General features: G+C 37.9%; 1 long non-coding RNA gene across 1 annotated transcript; it reads left to right on the forward strand.

Moving 5' to 3' along the window:
• The first annotated feature begins 5821 nt into the window (after positions 1-5821).
• On the forward strand, positions 5822-7589 carry LOC115983959. Its single transcript, XR_004090318.1, has 3 exons — positions 5822-6004; positions 6594-6649; positions 7409-7589. It is a non-coding gene; the product is annotated as an uncharacterized LOC115983959 (long non-coding RNA).
• The last annotated feature ends 3182 nt before the right edge of the window (positions 7590-10771 follow it).

Raw genomic sequence — 10771 nt, forward strand, 5'->3', positions numbered from 1 at the left:
GTTTGAGTCCATGAAACACTTTCCTAGTTAGCTACAAACTCTTGAAACTTATTTAAAGCTGGTTTTGGACTGAGGTAGCTTACTTTTAGCATCTAACCTGCAAACAAATCTCTGCATCAAAGTTATCAAGCAATAATAATCACATGCAAGAGTTATCCATGGCTAACAATCAAAATTTTCCTCATTCAACCATTCATGATATCAATAGATGGGTTCGTAACTTTGATTTTAGTACCAAGACCAATTTTACAAGCTACAAGCTAGATGGAATCAAGGCCTTGAGGAATGTCAAGATCAAGTGGGATTTCCTCTGTGTTGTTGTGAAGTTTTGGGATATTGAATATCATATATTCTAGTTTAAAACTATTGAACTTTGTCCCACAATTGAAGAATTTTCAGCTATTCTGGGTTATGATCCTTGCAAGAAATCCGTACTAGTTTCTTATGATCCTAGACATAGGGAGATTTTTTCCAATGCTTTAGGACTTGTGAGACAAATTAAGGATGGTGATAATCTTGCTTCTCTGATCTTGGCAAAAACTCTTTTAGGATTGGATTCTGTATTTCTTAGTAAGGAGTCACAAAACTTTCTTAGGAGTCCCTTGACTTTGAAGATATGGTTGACGGAAGGATTGGACATGATTGCCACGCCTACTGTTGCTGATTATGGTCCTAGCAATTTCCTTAGTAGGATTATCCTCAAAACCGAGTGTCAAACTAAAAGTGACTAGGTGAAATTTTTGAACAAGAAATCCAATGTCTCAATTTGATGGAATTTTTATTAGTGGAAGTGCCTAACCCCTTTGTTGCAGTCCCCAGGATTAGATCACATCTTCATAGTTGGATTACAGAGGGCTACTTTCTATAAGGCTGATAGACTCTTGAGACAATTCCAATATGAGCAAGGAATGCTTGGTGGAAAAGGAAGAAAACCTTTCACTCCTATGGACACAAATCCTACTTCTATAAGGAACATGTTGTTGGCCTTGGAGATGGCTAACCGAGTGGATCAATCTTTTGTTAGGTTCACTTTCACAAGATGACCATAAAATATTCTAACTGGTTGGTGAACAAAACTGTGGATAAGGAGGCTGACATGGTTGCTATGAGAAAACAATTTCTTAGAGACAATCAAGGAAGACATGAGGCTGACAATTATGAGTTTAAAAGGAGGGACTAAGATGACAAAGTACCTAGCATAGATGGAACCAATGAACAACCAAAAAGGAAAAGACTGAAGAAAAAATGATCTTCTTGTTTTTGGCTTCAAACATGTTTATTTTAAAAGTTGATGTGAAACTCTTAGGTTTAGGAATTATTTAGGACTTTCAAGTTAAGGGATTTTTTTTTCCCCTGTAATGGCACAGTTTAATGGAATGGTTTGATTTTGAAAAAAAAAATTGCTTAATGGGTAAATGGTGGGTTTGGAGAAGTCGTAACTAGACCAATATATGGTTACGTACGTACCTCCCTGGCAAAAGAATTAGGTCATCACGTAGTTCATTTTTATTTGCCTTAACTTTTGCCTAAGCTGCCCTTTTGGGTTTTCAACCTAACAGGCTTTCTCACTCTTTTTTTTTTTTTTTTTTTTCACTCTCCTTTTACGTAGATTGCCCTTTTAGATTTTCAACCTACCCTTTTTTTTTTACGAACATAGGATCGAAAATTACATAATTTACAACCACTTTAGACGTGGTGTTTTCAGACTACCACCTCAGACATGATACTTCTTCAATTGATCCATATTGGTTGGCTCAATAAAAGGGTTTGCATCTAGGTCCATCAACCTTACTGCTCCTCTAGAGTATATTTGCTTGATAATATATGGACCTGCCCAATTTTGCTTGAACTTCCCGTTTGTATCTTGAACCGGGGCTCGGATCTCTTTCAGCACTAAATCCCCCAACTTCAAATCTCTAGCTCTTACTTTCTTGTCAAAAGCTTTCCTAAGCCTCCTTTGATAACCTTGAATGTGATACAAGGCCTTGAGTCTCTTCTCATCCATCATGCATAATTGGTCATATTTACTTTGCAACCAATCTACTTTGGGGATTTCACTCTCCAGTACTATTCTCAATGAACGGACATCCATTTCAATGGGAATGACTGCTTCCATCCCATACACCAATGAATAAGGAGTGGCTTCTGTGGAAGATCAAATTAATGTCCTATACCCTCAAAGTGCATAGGGTAATTGTAGATGCCAATCCTTGTAGTTCTTCGTACTCTTCTTCAAGATTCGCCCTATAAAGTTTGCAGTCTCAACTGCTTCATTAGTCTAAGGACAGTAGGGTGAGGATTTGTGGTGTTGAATATTGAACTATCAAAGTAGCTTCTCTGTTTCTCCCTTGAAATGCAACCCGTTGTCAGAGATAATTTCATGTGATACCCCATATCTGTAATGGTCTGAATAAATTGAGCAACTTTCTTTGAGCTCAAAACCCTATATGAGGCAGCTTCCACCTAGTATACATTCATGGCCATTGGATGCTATTGGGTGAATAGTCCCAATAATATCTATTCCCCATGTAGAGAATGGCCAGGGTGAAGTCACGGTATGTAATGACATATGTGGCATGTGCTTCGAATATCCATGGACTTGTCATTGATGGCACTTCTGAACATGAGCTGCGCAGTCTACTTCTATAGTAGTCCAGTAATAACCTTGCCTCATTATTTTTCGTGATAGCATGTGTGCATTCATATATGGCCCATAACGTGACTCATGAACCTTTTCAATTATTTGTTGTGCTTCCTTGGCAGTCATACAAAGGAGATGAATCCTGTCATATGATCTTTTGTAAAGCCTCTCTCCACAAATAATATAATAAGTGTACAACCTTTTGATGGTCAATTGATCATTCTTGTTTGTAGACTTTGAGTATGTCCCATCCTTGAGTTACTATAGAATGTCTGAATACGATTCACCTTTTCTATTCATTGCCTCATCTTCTTCTATTAACATGCAATAAGCTGGCTTTTCTTTTTGTTCCACCACTATTGGGCAAGCTTCATCCTCTTTAGGTCCATCCATCATGGATGCCATTGTTGCTAGAGCATCTGCAATCTAATTCTACATTCTTGGCACATATTGGTACTGGATCTTACTAAATTTTGAGGCCCAATTTTGAAGACATTCATGATAAGGCGTTAGCCTTTCTTCCTTGATCTTCCATCTATTCTGAATTTGAAAAATTATCAAGGCTGAATCACCGTACACCTCAAACTCTTTCAATCCAAGACCTAAGGCCACTTGTAACCCCATAATGCAAGCTTCGTATTTGGTGGCATTATTAGTGGCAGGAAAGTTAAGCCTACCAGAGAACGGGATTTGTGTCCCTTTTGGAGAAATTAAGATGACACTCCCATTTTGATTAGTTACTCCATCAAAATACATCTTCCATGATTCTACCTCAATCCCTATGATATCCTCATCTAGAAAGTCTCCTTGGATTTCTTCAGCTTCTTCAGGTGAACAGTGGGCTAAGTGATCAGCAATTGCTCTTCTCTTCACAAACTTCTGAGTCATATATTTAATATCAAATTTTGACAAAAGCAGATCCCATATTGCTATCTTCCCATTAGATATTTCAAAGGATCCATTCTTGCAATCAACAAAACCTTGAAAGTAAGCATATAATGTCTGAGTTTGCGGGTTGCCCATACAAGTGCTACACATGTCTTCTCAAGTGGTGAATACTTCTCTTCATAAGCTAGCATCTTCTTGCTAATGTACTGAATCGCATTCTCCTTCCTAGACTCTTCTAGGTACTGAGCAAGCAAAGCACCCATTGTGGTATCCGTAGTTGTGAGATATAACAATAATGACTTTTTAGGTACCAGTGGAACTAGTATTGGTGGCTTCATCAAATAATTCTTAATCTTCTCAAAAGCTTCTTGGCATTGTTCATTCCATACTGTGGGAACTTTTTTCTTGAGTAGTCGAAAAAGTGGCTCACATGTCATGGTGAGTTGGGCTATGAATCTGTTGATGTACTATATTCTCCCTAGAAACCCTCGAATCTCCTTCTCAGTCTTAGGAGGCTTCATCTCTACAATTACCTTGATTTTACCAGGATCGGCTTCAATTCCCCTCTAACTTACCATAAACCCCAACAACTTTCCATATGCTACACCAAAAGTGCACTTCTTGGGATTGAACTGCAACTTATAGAATTGGATTCTTTCAAAGAACTTCTGTAAGGCTGGTATGTGCCCCTCATGGTCTTTGGACTTCACTATCATGTCATCAACATAAACTTCTACTTCTTTATGGATCAAATCATGTAACAAAGTACTGGTTGCACGTTGGTAAGTAGCACTAGCATTCTTAAGACCAAATGGCATAACCTTGTAGCAATATGTCCCCCATGGAGTAATGAAAGAGTTTTCTCCATATCTTCCGGAGCCATCTTTATCTAATTGTATCATGAAAAACCATCCATAAATGACAGCAAGGCATGTCTTGCTGTGTTATCAACCAAGATGTCAATGTGAGGCAAGGGAAAATCATCTTTCCCACTTTCCCATCCTTCTTCGGCACTAGAACCACATTAGCTAACCATTCTGGGTAATTGACCACCCGCAAGAATCCTACATTGTACTGTTTCTTGACTTCTTCGTTGATCTTGAGAGTCCACTGTGGCTTCATCCTTCTCAACTTCTGCTTAACTGATTTCATGGTTGGATATGTTGGAATGCAGTGTTGCACTATATCTATATCAATCCCAGGCATGTCTTCGTATAACCTTGCAAATACTTCTTTGAATTTTGTCAGTAGGGCAATTAATGCATCTTTCTTAGAGACAGTTAGGGTATTGCCCACTTGTATCATTTTAGGTTCATCATCAGTTCCCAGGTGAATAGGTTGGGTTTCTTCTTTTATAGGTTCACGGTCACAAACTGACTCAACAAGAACAATAATACTAGCAGAGATAAACTCAATAGGGATAGAAACAATGTTTTTAGCAGAGGTGATTGACTCGACGATCTTGATCTTCATGACAGGAGTGACTGGCTCAACAATCTTGATCTTCTCCACAAAGTCTTCCACAGGGTGGGCAGCTCCCTCCCATGCCTAATTCTTCAACTTGGTTGTGGCTTCAACGATGGTGGGTGGCTCCTAATGAGTTCCTTCTTCCCTCAGCATCAGTACCATGGGGTCTTCATCCATATAATCCGTGCCTCCATCATCAATCTCTATATCTATGGGCTTGTCAGTCACATAAGCATCCAGGCGCTCTATACTGTCTATCCACTTACCAAATAGATCTTGCTTTCCTTTATTGCTTGGAAAGATGTTTTGGGGGAGGTATTTTGACTTATTCCCTTCCACCTTCTCATCTTCATCTTCAAGACTCTTCAGTGTTAAGTTTCTAAAACTGTGGATCATCAACTTTCTATCTAGAATGGCCAATCTAGCATCAATGTCGTCTTCTTCCTCAGTGTACGGGGTCAGTGAGCCAAGTTTCGAATTGTGAAATGACCCTAACTCAGGAATCTCTCTACCATGCTTGTCATATCGAGGACTTGACCTGTAACACCCGCCTCACTTAAATTTAATTTTATTGCTTCTAAAGTGAAATTGATGAATTATTTAATTTATTGTGAAGGTGATATTATTTTATATTATGATATCTACAAAGAAAATAAATAAAAGATGTAACGTGAGAGTTATTTTGTGGATTATTCATATTAAACTTTTAGTCTCCTTATCAGTTAAGGACAAGGATAAGAAACTAAAACCTAATTGGATTAGGAGTTTAAATGTTATTGGAATTCTTTAGAGTTCTGGCCCATCTAAACAACCTTAATATGAGTTTAGTGGGAATTGAAGTCTTGGGAGGCTTATTTAAGCTTTTAGTGGGTTTTATATTTGAGCCCAAGTGAAAATAATTTTAACGTGTTAGTAGGTTAGGGTTTCCTGCTGAAAGATAGAGAGAGAGAGAGAGAGACGGCAAAGTTACAAGAAACAAATCCTGCATCCGTATGGTCGTGTGGTCAGGTATACCTCTCTCTCAAACCCTCATGGAAATAACCTAGTTGCTAGAGCTTACGTATGGTAGTGGGGCTGGACTTTTGAATCTTGTAATCTATATTGTGGTCAAGTTCTAAACTTTTATCAATGCATGCTTCAGGTCACTAAGTCCTACGGGTAGGAATTAATTGGTGAATCTATTGTGTTCTTGCTATGGCTTACGGGTAGGATAGATCTTTGAATATTATATATATATATATATATATATATGTTAGATAAACTTTCTAACACTCAGTACATACTATAGCTTCTATGTCCTACGGGTAGAATTTTCTATGGATGATATATATTATTTTGGGTTAATATGATCTACAAGCATGTGATCATTTGGAAGCCAACTTGTACTGGGAGAATTTAATAATATAGAGATTTACATATTCGGCTCATTAGAATTGTTTACTAGGTATTGATTTTGGAGTACTTGATAAAGCAATTGAGTACTAGATTAGCTATAGTTTCAGAATAAGTAGTGAGATACGAATTTAAAGAGTGAAATTTATATTTTGTTGCTGCCTTAGTGTATCCATTCTTATTGAGTCGTCTTGTGTTTATTTAGGTTCTAATTGATATTGTTTCAGACCGTTGAGTTGAAGCTTGGTTTAACAACTAGAGGTAAGTGGACTTCAAAACATGACGTCTCTCAAGACGTGTATATTTATATATATTTTTGGTAAAAATATATTTATATATATATACATAATTGCAAAAGTGAAGTTTTCATAAACTTATACTATTATCAATGCTTTGTACGCATACTTGAATTTTAGTATTTCTTAAGTGTTACCTCGAAGTTGTATATGTTAAGAATGATTCAAAACTATATTTTTGAAAAAGCATTTGTTATTTGATATATGATTGGTATTGACAATATTGTAATAACGTGAGAATGTTTTCGAATAGTCAGTTAGACAGTCTGCAACCTTTGCCAACACAGGGTTAAGTGTTGGCCTTCGGCCGATGTAGTGTTATTGTGGTGTGGTGTAGTGTTATCGTTTGCTCTTTGGAGCCAGTGTTGCCTCTTTGAGGTTAGTGTTATTATTCCCTATGGGAATCACCCACCGAGTGTTTAGCAGCTTATGTCTTTGTCTGGCTAATGTTTAATGTTTTCCACATCAAACTATTGTTTTATTGTTATTGGCTGTTACAAGTGGAAAAATTGTTTATTACTATATTAAATTGTTTCTACCTATCTAGTGTATTTTGGCCAATTAAAGTGGTTACTATTTTATTTACTGATTACAATATTATAGTAAATGTTTTGTAAAGACTATATTTTGTTAATGATACTAATGTTTTGTTTTGAAAGACATCCTCATGTTATGTAGTCTCTTATTGGGCTTCTAGCTCACCCCCCCTTTCTCCACCTTTCAGATTAGAGCAATGGAATATCTTTTGGTGGTAGATCATTGGAGACATAGATTGAAGACTTCTTTTGGAGCTATGTTAGTTGAGGGATTGTTTTAGTATATTTTCTTAAGATAGTAATCTTGGCATTTGTGGAACTCTTTGAGATTGTATTTGGAGACTTTATTGTTAAAGTTTTTGTTTTATGGATTTCATAGGAAAGATTTTGATTATTTGAAGTATATTTGTGGATATTTAATTACGCTCTATTCCATTATATTATTGTTGAGTATTTCTAAGACAGGTTGTGCATCTAAATCCTTGGTATGGGTTTGGGGTGTTACATGACCTTTAACATCGGTAATGCAGCACCAATCCGAGGGTCGCCCACAGGGGTAATCATCATAGTCTATATTGTCAACCTCTTCAACCTCCTCTCCTACAGGTTCCAGCACATTTTCTAGCTTATATTCTTCACTTTCAGTGCCATTCTTCATGTCTATAGGTTCAGCTTTAGCATCATCCTCTATATCTCTGTCATAGTAGTCTATGTCATCTCAGAGTGGTCTTCATAGAAAAAGTCCTACATCTTCATCTTCTCTATCACTAGGAGGTTCACCCCAATCATTGCCACTATATTGGTTATCGTAGTCTTCACTATTGCTGTTTTCACTATCACTATTGCTATCATCCTCACCATCTCCATCGTCACTGTAGCTGTTATCACTACTACTATCATTCTTGATGTCGTTTCCTTCATCATCATCACTAGGGGCTTCTCCCCTTTCCTCATCTTCATCACTTGTTCTTGCTTTATATGGGCTCTTCAATGCATGTTGACAAGCCTTCCAATATTCTTCTTCTTCTATATTGCAAATGGCATCTCCCAGAAGTGTAGTCATTGCATAAGGGTCCATGTAATCAGCATAATTAGTAGGGACCCAATTTGTGTCTTCCTACTTCAGCTCTGGAAGCTTGTTATTGCAATCTAATAATAGCTCAAATCCGGGCACCATTGTTCTTGACTTAGGATCATATCTCAGTTCAGGGAATCCCCAATAGCGTTGACTATCTCCAGCTTTGACAAACTTCTCGTTCAAAGTAGGAGAATAGGGCTTTAAGGGTTTTGGGGGACAAGGAAGTCCCTTGGCTTTGGCCTTGGCAGAGGCCAATCTTCTCACCTCCATCTCTAGTAAGTCATCATCAGTGGGCTTATAACCTAGCCTAAAAGGTGGTGCAGCAATGGGAATTATTGGGACTTGAGTAGTTTCCTTCTTCACAGTCTTCCCTAAGTTCATCCCTAAAAGGTAATTCATTCTCTTCATCATTCCCACCACATTGTTGTTGCTGTATAAAGCAAAGTCCATGGGGATCTTCTCCACTTCTTCTTCTCTTCTTTCAAAACCAGCTTCTCATTTCAAAGCCATCTAATGTCAATGGCTCCTTCTCAAAATCAATACCAAAAATGGGCTTTGGTATAGTCAAAGTATCACCGTATATGGTAACTGTGCGTGCCCAATTCCCTGCTTTTTGGCCAACTCTGTAATTGGGCTTACAATTTACTTATTTGAGTAGGCTTTTGAGTATCCTACAATGGGTAGCTCCTAAGTAGATTATCTTTAGACTAACTAAAGTGATTAACTTCTCTAACCAAACACTCGGTTGTTAATGCTCAGTTACTTTCCTAGTTCTCACCCTCTAGTGTCTAACCCCTTTCTCTTAGGTGGTTCCCCTATTTATCGCCTTGCCTTAGTGGGTTAGTAATGATTACTCATTTCTCCACTCATGTGGGAAGGGCCCAATTAAATTATTCCTGACAAAAGAGTGTCCCACATTGGAAATAGGAGCCTTGGGACTAGCAATAAGCACTAGTGACTGCTCGGCAACGATATTACCCAAGGCACTACCAAGGTTGTTTGGGTCAAGTCTAAGTTACACTGGGCTCGTAGTCAATATAACCACCGGACTGATCTGCCAGGCAAGGTCGTTCCCCCATTTTTTAGAACAAATTGTTTGGGCTATTGACCTCAGGCTAAGGGTCATAAGTCCATGACCATACAATAGCCCCACTTTGATTCTTTTCTCATTCTCTGGAATGGAATCAAAAGTCCTTAATAAAGATTTCCATTTCACTTCTCAGGAATACTAACCGTCCATTTTATTAATTATAGACAAGACAACCCACGTGTTTTGGGAAAAAGGGGATAACTAGTTGTCCCATCCAACGGCCATGATTATCTGATGCTTTGTGTACCGAGGCAATGTGTGTGATGGTTTCGAAAAGAGATAATTATTTCTCCCGCCTTATTACACATTCAATGCTTGTTAAATTTTTTTTGCCTATAAAAATCATCTTTCATCCTTTTGTTTCACTTTCTACTTCTTCCATTTCTAAGCACCCTAGGTTACCGAGCACAAATTCCTTCCTGAGCAAATCCTTCTTAGCATTTCTACTGTAAGTCATTTGCTCTTCTCTCTTCTTTTAAGTTTTCCTTCTAGTTGGTTGATACATTAGAATGGGTTTTTCTCGTCTCCTTAAGACCGAGGTTGCCTTAGCCAATTATAGGGCTGGATTCAACATTCCTTTAGATGTAGATGTAGCTTATTGTCATGAGGATAATATAGCATTAGAACGACGTCCCCATATAGTATTCTTCCCATTAATGTCTATACTAGAGGGTGGGGTGAAGTTCCCCGTAGACCCATTAATACTTAGAACCCTTAGGTTCTACAATCTCTGTCCCAACAAACTTCCACCCAATTTTTACCAAGTGGTGAGCAATGTTAGCTGGTTAAATAACTTGTATGGGTTACACCTTGACCAACATGACATTAATTTTATGTATGTTTGTGTGGTAATGAAAGGTCAAGGTATTACCTTAAAGTTAGGGATACACTAGTATGGTTGATATCGTGCCTCCCTAATTCTAACAGAAACTCGGCTGGAGAATTTGTTGGGGTGAGTGGCAATTGGCTTGCTAATGAGTTCACCTGCCCGACCTCACCTCGAGATATTGGTTGATACCGAGTACGTTTAAATTAATAATATATATATATATATATTTTTATGTCAGTGTTTTGTTATTGATTTAAGGTCGTATTTATTTTTACTTGAATGCTAACTACTATTTATGGCTATGTAGATTCCAAAAGAATTAAGTCGGAACGTAATGCCATTCACATTCGAGATCTAAATTTCATACTTCAGTCCGAAATCTTCGTGCATTTTGACGGCCAGTTACGCGCCACTCACCTCATCCTCGGCTGCACCCCTATATATACAAATTTTCAAGACCCCAGTCAGGTACTGACAATTAGCAACCCCCTACTATCGTATTTGGACGTTCAATTACACGGTTTCCTACCTCCAGAATTAACACCTGGCAAAGC

Source organism: Quercus lobata, chromosome 4, assembly GCF_001633185.2.
Source record: "Quercus lobata isolate SW786 chromosome 4, ValleyOak3.0 Primary Assembly, whole genome shotgun sequence".
NCBI lineage: Eukaryota > Viridiplantae > Streptophyta > Magnoliopsida > Fagales > Fagaceae > Quercus > Quercus lobata.